This window comes from Lineus longissimus, chromosome 10 (genome assembly GCF_910592395.1).
Source record: "Lineus longissimus chromosome 10, tnLinLong1.2, whole genome shotgun sequence".
Lineage (NCBI taxonomy): Eukaryota > Metazoa > Nemertea > Pilidiophora > Heteronemertea > Lineidae > Lineus > Lineus longissimus.
In genome coordinates this window covers 9,279,533-9,293,541 of record NC_088317.1, presented here as the reverse complement: position 1 = coordinate 9,293,541, position 14,009 = coordinate 9,279,533, and the positions used below count along the sequence as shown (strand labels likewise).

Below are 14,009 nucleotides of genomic sequence, written 5' to 3'. Positions count from 1 at the left end.
TCTAATTCTAACAACCATTCAATGTATCACCCGGGTCTTCTTTGATTTGACCTACTTTTCAAGGTCACAGAGGTCGAATGTACTGTAAATTGGCCATTTTGGGGAAATTGTAATTGCTTAAACCTACATCAAACCTAACACTACATGACACAATACCATGCTCTTTATCCATCTTTCCTCCACATGAGGTGAGCACAATGGCCCTGGCCATTTCATTTGGTACCTTGTTTTTGGCAGGCTGTAGCTCAAAAGTGATTGATCTGATGTCTTTGGAGTAATAGAAAAGTTTGATCGGTAGTTCATGGGCCTTGTTAGGAGTGCTGGTAGAAGTGTATATCAAAATCGGTTTTGGGGTAAAAACACCCAAAATTGTTGAGAAATCAACAATTTTTGACGAATTTTTGGGAAAATGAAAAAAACACATTTTCTTTTTTATTATTGTGTTTATTTCACGTTTTCATCAACAAGTAATACATAAACAGTGCAAAAAAAGTAACTTTGTTTATATACAGCCCGTTTTGGGGTAAAAACACAGTTTTTTGAAATTATCGAAATCCGCCTTTTTGCAGAATATCATCCACCTTTGGCTACTCTCTCTAAAACTGTCCTGAACAGTTTTATGAATTGAAACACTAAACAATAACATGAACAATATGTACAGGAATGCCTCGGGTGTCTACAAAACCAAGACCCAAGACCCAAGACCCAAGACCTACAAAACCAAGACCCAAGACCCAAGATGTTGATGGGTCTTGGTTTTGTAGGTCTTGGTTTTGTAGGTGGGGGGTCTTGGTTTTGTAGGTCTTGGGTCTTGGGTCTTGGTTTTGTAGACACCCACACGGGTGTCTACAAAACCAAGACCTACAAAACCAAGACCCAAGACCCAAGACCTACAAAACCAAGACCCCCACCTACAAAACCAAGACCTACAAAACCAAGACCCATCAACATCTTGGGTCTTGGTTTTGTAGACACCCACACGGGTGTCTACAAAACCAAGACCTACAAAACCAAGACCCCCACCTACAAAACCAAGACCTACAAAACCAAGACCCCATCTACAAAACCAAGACCTACAAAACCAAGACCCCATCTACATCTCTCCTTTTTTCAGCAGGAAGTTGCAATTTATCAATAAAACAGAAGCTCCTATATAAACAAGCTCTTTGATGCTTTGTACTCAGATTCTGTTCAGAACATTTAACACTGGTTAAGCTTTTCCAAGAAAATAAGGATCTCGGGGTAAGGATATAATACAAAAGCTAAAATACCTTAAATAGTCCTCTCGAGGGTATTCGTGATAATATAGCCTAGCTTTCTAAAGGGCTAGGGTGAATGAAAAAAAGAACAATGTAATTACTTCTTGGGCAGGTACTATGGTACTAGGTACTAGTTTGGAGTAGGTTTGTTGATGGATCTTGGTTTTGTAGATCTTGGTTTTGTAGGTGGGGGTCTTGGTTTTGTAGACACCCGGAATGCCTCAGCCTTATTTTACTCCACAGCTGTGGATCAACAGTTGGTTTTTGGGGTGAAAAATGTTAATTTTGTGACAAATTGTGCAAAATTTGATAAATGTTGAAAATAATAACGAATAAATTGTGATATCCTCACAGGATATCACAATTTATTTGTTGTTATTATTTCTTAGTTGTGCTTAGTTGCGAAAGTTCTCATTATAGTGGCGCTTGTAGTCCCGACGTTTATGGTATATCTCAAAGCATGGGGTAACATAAAGTCCGATCATTCCCGGACAGTTTCTGCACTTGTACATGACTTGTTTTCTCTTGCCTTGTTTTCTGGGATCACGGTTGCTGCATACCTCAGAGTCTGGCTTCGATTTCTCAAGTTTCTCCAGAAAGTGGCGTTCCGTCAAGCGCAGCTCAGGGGGAAGCTCATTACGGGTCTGAGCCATTTCCTTTCTTGGGCCGCGGGTGAGCAGCCAACCAACAAGATCTAGCCTGAATTCCCTGTGTTCACACCTCATAACATCCTCTGGTGCGGCCACAGATTTCTTCAGAATATAGGCATTGCTGATTGCGGTGTTCAGCAGGTGGAATAGAATTTTCTTCCACCACTTAACTGACTTATGCGTATCCATGTAGTAAGAGTTGTACTGGTCGCTCCGATCTACGCCACCCATGTACTTATTGTACTCATCTACTGCTATCGGTCTAGCGATCTGCCTGAAGCCACCTTGCGTGTGCTTGTCACGAATCCTCATGTTACGCTCGCCAGCCGGGTGAACTGAGGAGAGCATACAGACAGGGCGTTTATCCATCCACCCAACAGCAAGAAGCTCATCCTTTGCTTTGAAGACAGGAGACAAGTCAATGAGAGTCTGTTTTCTAGTCTTGTTTGTGAAGCGTTTTAGAATGTCTGGGTTCCCCACTCTGTTCGGTTTTACAGTGCCGCATACGCCAATACCCTGCCTCCTCAAGTGCTCACACAAGGCTACATTTGTGTAGAAGTTATCAGTGAATAAGACATGTCCAATGATGTGTGCAGCTGGCAACTCCTTCACGACCTTTAAACCCAGATCCCGCACAAACTGTCCATCTACTTTTCCAGTATAGAGGGCCCAATCATAACATTATCCTGTATCGGAACCGGCAAGAACCCACCCCTTCATACCCCATTTTTTTGGCTTTTTCGGCATGTACTGCATCATGCTCACACGTCCTTTGAAGGCACACATACATTCGTCTATGCTTATGTTTTTCTCAAGATTGTATGCCCCCTTCCAAGCAGTTGTCAAAGTGTCCATCACTTTCCTAACCTTGAAACAGCGATCATAGCCAGGCTGTCCTCTTGGAAGAAAGTGAAGAAATCTCAAGATGTCTCTGAAGCGGTTGACACTCATGACAGTACGTATGCCAGGATTTTCCATGAACCATCTTGTGTTCCACATGTAAGTAATGGGGTCCTTTCGTGTTGCTCCCATTAGAATGAGGATACCAAGAAACTGACACATTTCCTCATAGGTGACTGGTTGCCATCTCCTAACTGCGTAGTTATTTGCATTCTTGTTTGCTGCCCACTGCTCATAATAACGATTTGTCTCCGTTACCAATGTCTCTGTTAGATCGTCGGGCCAGCAAAGCAAAAAGAAGTCCTCGGGGGAAAATCCATCGGTATCCACGGCAGGCATCCCTGTGTCCACACCCAAGAAGTTTGGAAGCCAATTCGGATTGTGATGCGTTCCATCACGCCAACCATCATCGGGTGCAGCTTGGGCTTGGGCCTGGGCTGGAACTGGAGCCTGGACTTGAGGTTGTGGCTGAGGCTGATTGCGCCCCCGGCCACGTATGCCATTACCGCCTCGATTTCCTGCTCTACCTCTGCCTCTTGCTCTGCCCCTTACCGCAGGCCTACCCCTATCCTGGCCTCGAGCCCTACCACGTCCTCTGCCATGTCTAGTGCCGTATTGTCCGATGGCCATAGGAGCATCATCACTGGAGGATTCACTTGCCGAATGCGCATCAGAGTCTCTTGGCGAGGCCTGCCCTGGGCTTGGAAGGTAGTCAAGGTGGCTCGCATCTGAGTGCTGAGGGGATGCATAGCCAGGAACATCACTATCAGAATAGTCACTAAGGACAGGATCAGAGTCGTGCATTGCCACAACAGTAGGCCTACCTCCTCCCCGTACCCTGACCCTTCCCCTCCGCGGTGTTACCCCTCCCCGAGACATAGCACCACCTCTAATCCTTGCTCTACCGCGATCCTGTACTGGGGGTATCTGTATTATAGGCCTATCTTCATCGATATCTGATTCATCACCGGAGTCAATGTCCATATTGGTAAGATCGGGAGACGGATTTTGGGGGGATTGGCCTGTTTGCATAGGGCTCTGAGGTGGGAAATCGGTATCTATGTCCATTGTATCGTCATCCCCATCCTCATCCTCATCCCCACTTGATTGGTTGGGGAAATCCTCATCATTGGAGTCTTCATCTGCAAATATTTCGTCTAAAACTTGATTGACGTCCATTTTGTCCACGTGCAAAATCGGCAAACTTCGGATCGAAATTGCGCCAAGATTTGCTGAAACAACCCGCAGCGCCAGCTTTCTATAACGCAAATAACTATACGGGGATTCCCCAGATATGCGTGTGTATTGACGGGTTTTCAATGCATAATGTACTGTCGACCTGTGGTCGACAGTGAACGGAATAGGGGGTAATTTCCTGGTCGACCAGGGGTCGACAGTGAATTCCAAAGGGTTAATTGATCCGTTCATTAACACCCTAGCAACCAATAGAAGTAATGTAGCTTGGGTATAATTCTTAAAGTTGACCTCAAAGGTTGTATGTACTGGAAGTGAAGTCTGGAACATCTATCATGTGTAATAACACAGCCAATCCTTTAATTCTTGTAAATGTGATATCTTAAAGGTATCAAAGAGTAATTTACTGAACACGATTGATTAATTTAACGCATGCAACGCATGTAACATGAAATAACTTTGCTATTGAAAAAAAATACTCAAACATATAAACCCGTAAAAAATTTGTTATATGCAAATGAAGAAGAACTTGGTGCATTCGGTTTTAGTAATCAAGATATTAGAGAAATTAACAGGGTAAAAAATCCAAAGTCGAAATATTGCTAAAATAAAGGCAGAAAAAGACTTGCAGATAATTGAACTACAAAAACAGAAAAATGAACTACAAAGAGAAATAAAGGAATTAGACAAAGAACTGTGAGGATATGATGCAGAAAAAAAAAGAAGAAAGAGAAGTGTTAAGAAATAAAATAAAATAAGTAGAAGAAAAATAAGAAGAAAAGGAAAACATATTTAGGATAGAGAATGAAAGAGAGAGACAAATTGAAAGATTCAAACGTTTAACAATTAATATTTTGAGGAAACCATATTTAATTATTCCTTTATTTGATAGAATTAGGTTACTTTTTAAAATGGAAGGTGTATCCATTGGTGCCATAGTAACAGCTGTATTCATGTTCTTCACAACTCTAAGTTTTGTTATCAGTAATTCTTTGAGTAAAGTAGTTAACCGAAACCCTGATAGTAAAACAACATAACCTAAACCTGAAGAGAAATATAAACCTAAACCTAAACCAGAACCTAAACCTAAACCAGAACCAGAACCTAAACCTGAACCAGAACCTAAACCTGAACCAGAACCAGAACCTAAACCTAAACCAGAACAAGAACCAGAACAAGAACCAACAATATCAGACAGAGTAAGAAGGACTCAAGAATTTTGCTGATTGGCTTATGGAACTGGCTAAGAAATCAGCAGCTGCTTTACCGTGGATAATTGGGTCTATTGTCTCATTCCTATTGAAATCAGCGGCCGGTGTTGTCGGTTTTCTGGCTACATGATCATAGTATTTTTATTATCACTACCTCAATAATCTATGGATTGATGGAGGGAGTTAAAGCAATAAAGAAACAAAGTAGTAAGAAGTAATATTCAATTTTATATTGATAATAAATAGAATGGCAACATGATATTTATAAAATCACTGACAGAGCACATAATATTCCACTTGGTTTGAAGGCTGATAGACAACATCACATTATCACTCATAACCCATCTTCTGCTTATCCAAAAGAAACATTGTACAGTACAACCTCTGTATTGCGGACACCCATGGGACTGGGCCCAGGTGTCCGCAATAGAGATGTGTCCGCAATATAGAGGTTATGCCAAATCATCCGATAGGTGGATTTGAAGTTTCCCCCTTGCAGGTCTTGGTATTCTCTGTGTCGACATCTAGCGTAGAAACTTTAAACCTGTTGGCTGATCGGTATTTGCTTGTGATGTTGCGTTGAATGACGTGAGCTACTTTGGAACTCAGAGAGTGAATAATTTCTCTAGTAAAAGGTGCCCCTTTTATTGCAAAATCTCCTCGACATGTCATAATGTGTGAAAAAACACCATAATTTCTGTCCATCAGCCACCTTTGATTAATTTTTTTTTTTTCTAATTAGACCATATCCACAACTCCGTGGATATGCTCTATTGTTTTTACTGAGCCGATCGCCAGGACCCGAGGGATGTGGTTTTCGACACGTATCTCCGAAACTGCCGCACGGAACGACCTGAAATTTGGTTAGGTTACGTTTCATAACCTGCTAACGAACAACGTGTATTTTATTTTTGCAGCCGTTGCTTACTTTTTTAGTTTTCGGGTGATTTTTGATGAAAATCGCCGGTTCTGAACCGTTCCGGTAATAGCACTGCCTCCCGCGTTTTTACCGATTAGGCAAGTTGCTCAACGTTGATCTGTCCCGACCTCAACAGGTGGGAGGATACCCGCTACATGGAAGAGCCAACAGACATTTCGTCTACGCATTCTAGACTGGGTGAGTGTGATTTTTTCGTGATTGTAATCGCCCTCAAATTTGTGTTGAAACACTGCATTAGACAAAATTAACTCATCAGAGGTCAAGAAAAGGATCTTAAGAATATATATTCGCTGTTAGTTTTGGTGATTATAGGGAGCACGTCCATCTATCCGAAAGTTTCCAGATCCCCGCAATGGCGGATATACATTCATCAAAAAAATTACGAATTCGGGCAAGTTTCATCAAACTGTGCGCCTTAAACACCTAAGAATGTCTCAAAATCACCCAGACTCTACACATGAGATATACCTTCACTGAAAATAATTGCTAAAACCTCGCTTAACGTGTCGCGAGTGCTGAAAGCAACAGTTTTGGAGATCGTTTTTCTGTACATCCTGCTCACTCCTGTAGAAATGTACAGTAAAGCACGTATACACGTGCAGTGTAAATGGACACACGAATGTACACACCTTCTAAAAATATTGTCAGCAAATTTGATAAGTGTTTGTTCTGAATTATGACAATGAAATTCATAGACTATTAGCAGGTAGTCAGTGTCTGTTGGTCTGAATAATGAATGATAAAACTTCTGGTGAAGTTAAAATATTTCCTCGCTCTGTTTTACAGCCTGACGCAGTGACGGGGATGAGCAGCATATGTTCTGTTCTGCGACCGCATCAGTCACGGATATAGGAGCCTTGACCACGAGGAGCTGATGAGGCAAAGTCGTATAACCGTCTTAACCTTGACATCGGTGCAGTGCTGAATTTGCCGTCCGAAGACAAACCAGTATAATATTCCAGCCGTATTTCGTTCTTTTCACTGTAATACTTTTACTTCAAAAAGACTGAATAAATAAACCTACTGTGGCAGTTAGTTTAAAAAGATATTATTGCATTTTACGTTTTTACTCTTAGTGCTGATCGGTCATACCCCTTGGGCCTGGCCGTAACCTTGCATACTGGTTGTCTCGATGCCGTATGCTATGACCATGTATATATCTACTGGACTGGTTTGTTGCACCATGTCGAAGGAATTTTATGTAGAGATCAAGACACTTCCCTCACATCACAATCTACACCTCAAAAGAATGGTTGTAAAAATCCTTGCCATGATTCCCGGTTGCCCCTATGTTGTGACCATGCATGCATCAATGGCCTGGGATGTTGCAACCTACACTTCAAGGGAATGCGAAGTCTAAATCACATTTATTTTTTGTCCCCAGGTTGTGACTTTCCTAACAGCAATTGCAGACCATATCCCTGGTGATAGTGTTTTGTCATCTTAAAAATGAGCACCAGGACAAAGCACCAAAAACCTGCCACTTAAGATCAGATCAGACGTTACCTACGTGGTGCCAGTACCCACAAGTGCATGATTGACACCTAGATCATTTGAAGAAAAAATTGGCAGCAGAACCATGTGTGCATGGAGGGAGGTATTATAATATAAATACTGTGGAGACGCAATGTATTATTGGTCGTCCCAACATTGGGAGCTTTCATCCCCACCAGCCATATCAGATGGCCAACTGGTTTCCCTCACTTGACCAGAAAACTCATCAAAAGATACGAAAGATGTTGAGATTCAGATTACATTTGCTTGTTGTCTGCTGGATTCTGACCATCCATATGCTGAGTTGTTGCAGTCCCAGAACCATCGCTAATTCTAGTATTTATGATGCACCTACTGTCACAACCTAATTCAGCTGGTTATTCAGGGTTATTTGCCTCTGATTTATCTGGTTATATCCTGGTGCAAACCTAATTTCTCAACATGACAAATTACTTTCACCAGGGATATGGTCTGCAATTTGCTGTCAGGCGAATTGCCCAATACTAGTTTCTCTACTATATTCGCCGCAACACTGACAAAACCGCGTGGATTTATGAGTGTCCGTTGACACAATGGGCCTTTGTGATTAGTTGAAAAGATGAGTAAACAAATGCCATGGCTTAATTAGCATACAAAAACACAATGCCATGGGGTAATTATGTTGATTAATTACGCATATATCACACCTGTCGGGCCTACTTGACTCTCCAAGCGCACGTGGGAAACCATTGTTTTGCCTTTTGTCCGTAATTGGGAGGGAATTGGACCAAAAATTCGGACATGGCGATGGCCAATTCGGAGTAGAGAGTTCAACATTGTGTTTTGGTTAACCACTTAACTGTGCAGGACGAGATATCTCGTCATGCACGTGTGCACCGCTACTGGGTACGACGAGATATCTCGTCATACTGTTATACCTTGTTTTCTAGTAGTCATATCAGTTCTATGCAATACCATGATCGTCAATGGGGATTCCCCGAAGTTCGTCGATGTTTAGTCTCAAGTTTTATTGAGGTGTGGCAGCACTGTCGGCGATTTCTCGGAAATGGCAGCACCAAAAAAGGTGAGGCGTGTTCTGGATGACAATCTTTTGGAACAGATACTCGATTCTGACAATGAATTGTCCGATTATGTATCTTCTAACAATGATGATGAACCTTATGCCCAGAATGCTTCCGATTTAGATGCAACAAGTCAGAGTGGGGATGATATGCCTGACAATGCAAGCTCTGACAGTGGCAGTGATGGTAATATCGGGCATGTGTTAGGTGGTCGCCGTGGCAACCAAGTTCAAGCGCGGGTAATTCAAAATCAACCTCCTTGGACAGAAAATGGACAGCGTCGTGACAGGTTTCAGTTTACTGCTGTACCAGGGTTGAAGGCTAATGTTGCCGATAAGGATGATCCAGTGCAGTACTTTGAACTGTTTTTTGATGATGACATTTTAGCAGTTATTGTGGAGCAGACCAACCTCTATGCTGCACAGTTCATTGATAAGCACAGAGGTCAGGAGAAACGTAGGTCACGTTATAAACAATGGCAGGACACAAACTCTGATGAAATACGGGTTTTACTGGCTCTCCTTTTTCTACAAGGGATTATTCAGAAGCCAGATAACCAGATGTACTTCAGCAAGCGGCAATCCATTGCAACGCCATTCTTCAGCGATATAATACTATGTGATCGCTTCCTTCTGTTGTGCAAATTTTTACACTTTGCAGACAACACTATGATGGATCCTGGCATTCCAAATGTGTCCAGGAAGCTCTACAAGCTGTACCCTATCCTAAACCATCTGTGCCAGAAATTCAAGTCTGTGTACCAGCCAGAGCAGGAGATTGCAATAGATGAATCGCTCATGATGTGGAAAGGCCGCCTTGGCTGGAAACAGTACATTCCATCAAAGCGAGCACGCTTTGGCATCAAGTCCTACGAGTTGTGCAAATCCCAATCTGGCTATATTTGGGATTTCTTCATCTACACCGGGCAAGACACCGAATACCGTGCTGAGTACCGTGATAACCCATCAATGGGAGCCAAGGTCGTCCTCTCGCTTGCACATCCTCTCCTCGATCAAGGATATGGGATAAACATGGACAACTTCTTCAGTTCTCCAGTCCTGTTTGACTTCCTGTGTCAGCATGAAACAGATGCTGTAGGTACAATCAGATCCAACAGAAAAGGCCTACCTGTCAAGATGAAGCAGAAGCGGTTGAAAAAGGGGGAAAGTTGTGAATACTACCGTGGTAAGTTGATGGCTCTCAAATGGAGAGATAAGAAAGATGTCCATATGCTCTCCACTTACCACAATGGTACCAAAGTAGGTGTTAGACAGAGAGGGGATAAGGTGGTGTCGAAACCCCAAGTCTGCCTTGACTACAACGATACAATGGGTGGCGTTGACTTGAGTGATGCCTATCTGGTGTGCTATCCCTCAGCCAGGAAGAGGCTCAAAAAGTACTACCAGAAGCAATTCAGAAATCTAGTAGACATGTCTGCTCTCAACGCCTACTTGCTGTACAAGAAACAGGGGGGAAAGATGGACAGGCTGACCTTTCAGTTGGATCTGATTGAGGGCATTCTGGCAAAGTACAAGCAAGGGGCACCTGCCAAGCCTAGACGAGGTAGACCTCCTCATGGTGAAATACCGCAGCGACTAAGTGAGCGTCACGTCCCCAGTCACATTCCTCCTACTCCCAAGAAAGACAAACCTACACGTAGGTGTGTTGTTTGTCAATCTAGGAAGAAGAGGAAGGAGTCAAGTTACTACTGCAGAAAGTGTGACAAAGCCTTGTGTGCTGCCCCTTGCTTTGAGCTTTACCACACTTTGGTGAGGTACAACACTGACATTCTGCCGAATCCAGCGGATGAATCGGATGGGTCAGGTGACATGGATGTGTCAGATCAGGATGACTAGACAGGCTAGATAGATTACAGATTGAACTGTGTGTTACTGAGTTACTGTTACTGTTACTGTTGAAATTACAATGCATTGTGTTACATTGCACTGTGTGAATAAAACATACTTACTAAAAAAATGGTATTTTTCGCCAAATTAATCCCCACTGGGGGTGGGTTAACGGAAAAAAAATTCCACAGTTAAGTGGTTAAGCAAGACTAACCGGAAGGACATCACGTACATCCTCACAATCGTATTATTATTAGTATCAACACTTTGTAGCTATCAATGTATCTGGTAGACTGTAGCATTTGATTGTAAAATGTTTTGATTGGTTTATATCAGGTAGAATGAAGGAATCTGGCAACAGCTTGGGGAGACTTTAATTCCACGTCAGCAATCCTGCATTGAAATTGTAACCCACATCGTTAACTTGAGATTCTAAAAATGTTAGTTTTACAGTCACAACATTGCCACCTTCATAATATCTGTATGGGACCAATGATTGAGGCTTCATATATTTGGAACTGTTTGTAACTTAATGTGTTGACAATCATATTAGTATTTGTGTGCGCTGTATAGCAGTATTTATGTAATAAAGAGTTAGTAGATAGATTGGATTTGATTTGGAAGTAATGCTCTTAGTCAGCACCAATTAACATGTGATGAGATATGGGTAATAATGTTTGTTTTGTCTCGGACATGCTACTTTGCGGGAGCAAATCCTTTTTTTTAATCAACAGGAGTTTTTTATGGTGCAAAAGTTATCTTAAATTTTACAACTCAAGATCGCTTTATGAATCTATATTTTCCCAATTGTATCATTCCTTCCCACACAACTTAGCCTTGTTCTGGAGCAGGTTCTAACACAAGTCCAATTCTAAATATCAATTACAAACAAGTCTTTGTCTCTTAGCTATGAGTAAAGCCAGGAATAGCCTGAAACAATATCCTACTCATGTGTGGGACCATTAGGTCAGGTAACAAGCTTGTTCGAAGGGTTCGTTAAACAAAATCGCCAAGTCATATGTATTATCTCTTTGTCTATCATTTTCATGTTCAGGCGAAGCAAGTTAGTTGGCTTAATTATGTTTCAATTTCTATTGGTAGACTAGAGTGCATATTGCCTTAGTCATTGTTTAAGCCAGAATAGGCTTGGGCCAAAACTAGCTTATTGGTATTTCGAATGGATTGCAATTAAGATTATCATTATATAATGATTCGAACTCAGTATGTTTGGTAACCATTTAGGGTTTCCAAGGACGCAGATTGCTAGCCTCAATTTGGTACACGTATCTGATTGGTTCTGGTCACCCAAGCCGTGGGAAGTTCCTAATGTGTCTTACGTTGTTTGTTATTAGCCAGTATTTCTCTGGGCACGCTTTAAGACCCAGCGCTTCTGTTGAGAAGTCACTCAAGAATACTTTGACAATTATAGCAACAACCTAAAACGACATTTGAACTTCACCTCATTCCTTGAATCATTGAGGAAAGTGTTGAAACTTTTGTAGATAAATATTTTTTGCTTTTGAAGTATGTGTATCAACTTTGTTAAGAACAACTCTCTTGATGTCAGGTTAAATGTCTGGTAACCTGACTTGATTAGACTAAATCTTGAATAAGCAATCATTCATAAACTCCGAAGTTCTAAACTGTGTAAGTTCCTTGTGTCACTAATTTTAGAATCTCATTAGCTCACCTCTTAGCAGAGGTGAGCTTATCCCATACCGTGGCGTCCGTCGTCCGTCGTCGTCGTCGTCGTCGTCGTCCGTCGTCCGTTAGCAGGGCACGTTTCGTAACTGTTGGAGCTATTGAGTTGAAACTTGGTACACATGTACCCTTATGTAATGACACCTTGGAGACCAAGTTTTAGTCCGATTCGTTTCATGGTTTGGCCACCAGGGGGCCAAACGTTAAAAGTGAAAATATGCAATATCTCCCTTAGTAGTCGGGAAAGTTTGAAAAAAATATGGTAGGTACTTCTAGCAAAGGTGCATCATATATCCTCCGGGTTTTTGATTTGACCTCCTTTTCAAGGTCACAGAGGTCAAATGGTGTAAATTGGCCGTTAGGATGTAACGATGGCACGTTTCTAAACTGCAATGACTATTGATCCCAAATTTGGTACACATTTACCCCTTAGTCAGGTGATCTCAGGGACCGAAGTTTGGTCCAATATGATTCACCACTTGACCACCAGGGGGCAAAATCCAAAAACCTTAAAAATGTGATTATTCCTTAACTTCTTGCTCGATTGCCACCAATTTGATATCATGGGTACATCTAACCACCATACAGTATATGTCACACAGGTTTTTAATTTGACCTTCTTGTCAAGGTCACAGAGGTCAAATGACGTAAATTGGCCGTCAGGCGGTAACTATGGCACGTTTCTTAACTGCAATGACTATTGATCACAAATTAAGTACACATGTACCCCTTGGTCAGGTGGTCTCAGGTACCGAAGTTTGGTGCGATCTGATTTGCCGTTTGGCCTCCAGGGAGGGGGCCAAATCCTAAATTCTTCAAAATGCCATTATTCCTAGTATTACTTGCCCGATTGGCACCAATTTTATATCATAGATACATCTAATTCTAACAACCATTCAATGTGTCACCCGGGTCTTCTTTGATTTGACCTACTTTTCAAGGTCACAGAGGTCGAATGTACTGTAAATTGGCCATTTTGGGGAAATTGTAATTGCTTGGACCTACATCAAACCTAACACTACATGACACAATACCATGCTCTTTATCCATCTTTCCTACACATGAGGTGAGCACAATGGCCCTGGCCATTTTTTTTCAATTTCATCACTCATCTTAACAATATTGTGAAATTGTTTAACACTGTCTTATTGAATGTAATTCATGTATAATGGACTCTAGAATACTTTGACAATTAAAGCAACAACCTAAAATGACATTTGAACTTCACCTCATTCCTTGAATCATTCAGGCGCCCATAAACTAGTCCCCCAACCCCATATTAATATTCTGGGATGTTGATTATTTAAAATGCAATGTATGCTTGTACTTTAGTCAATGAGGGGAAATGTCATGGGGGGGGGTTACTTTTTGCTTACCCAATAACTCCTGATTTCCTCGTATGAAACAAGGTATCTCAACCACACGTTTTTCAAGGACTTCACTATACCCTCAGCTACTACAAGACCCTGCGACCTAGTAGAAATCGACCTTGATGAGCCTGTTGTTACCAACATTAGGTGCCTAAAGTACAACTCAGGTGGTGTGATAGAGTACAAGATAAGGTTCCATGATGACTGTGCGCCTCTCCCTGCCAGAGCAAACTCTGCACAAGTTCAACACATCCCCCAACTGCACCCTGATCCCATCCCCATAAAAGGTTAAAAGTTTGTTCATCTTCAGCAGTTGAAGAGTGTGATCCCAATTGACTACCATCCTTTCTATGATAACATACCCGATGTCTGCTCCGCTGCA

At 41.8% G+C, this 14,009-nt stretch overlaps 1 protein-coding gene across 2 annotated transcripts in view; it reads left to right on the top strand.

Moving 5' to 3' along the window:
* The window catches only part of LOC135494968 (diacylglycerol kinase delta-like), a 782,762-nt gene that overhangs the window by 364,419 nt on the left and 404,334 nt on the right, over positions 1 to 14,009 (top strand). The gene's annotated exons all lie outside the window — the stretch shown is intronic.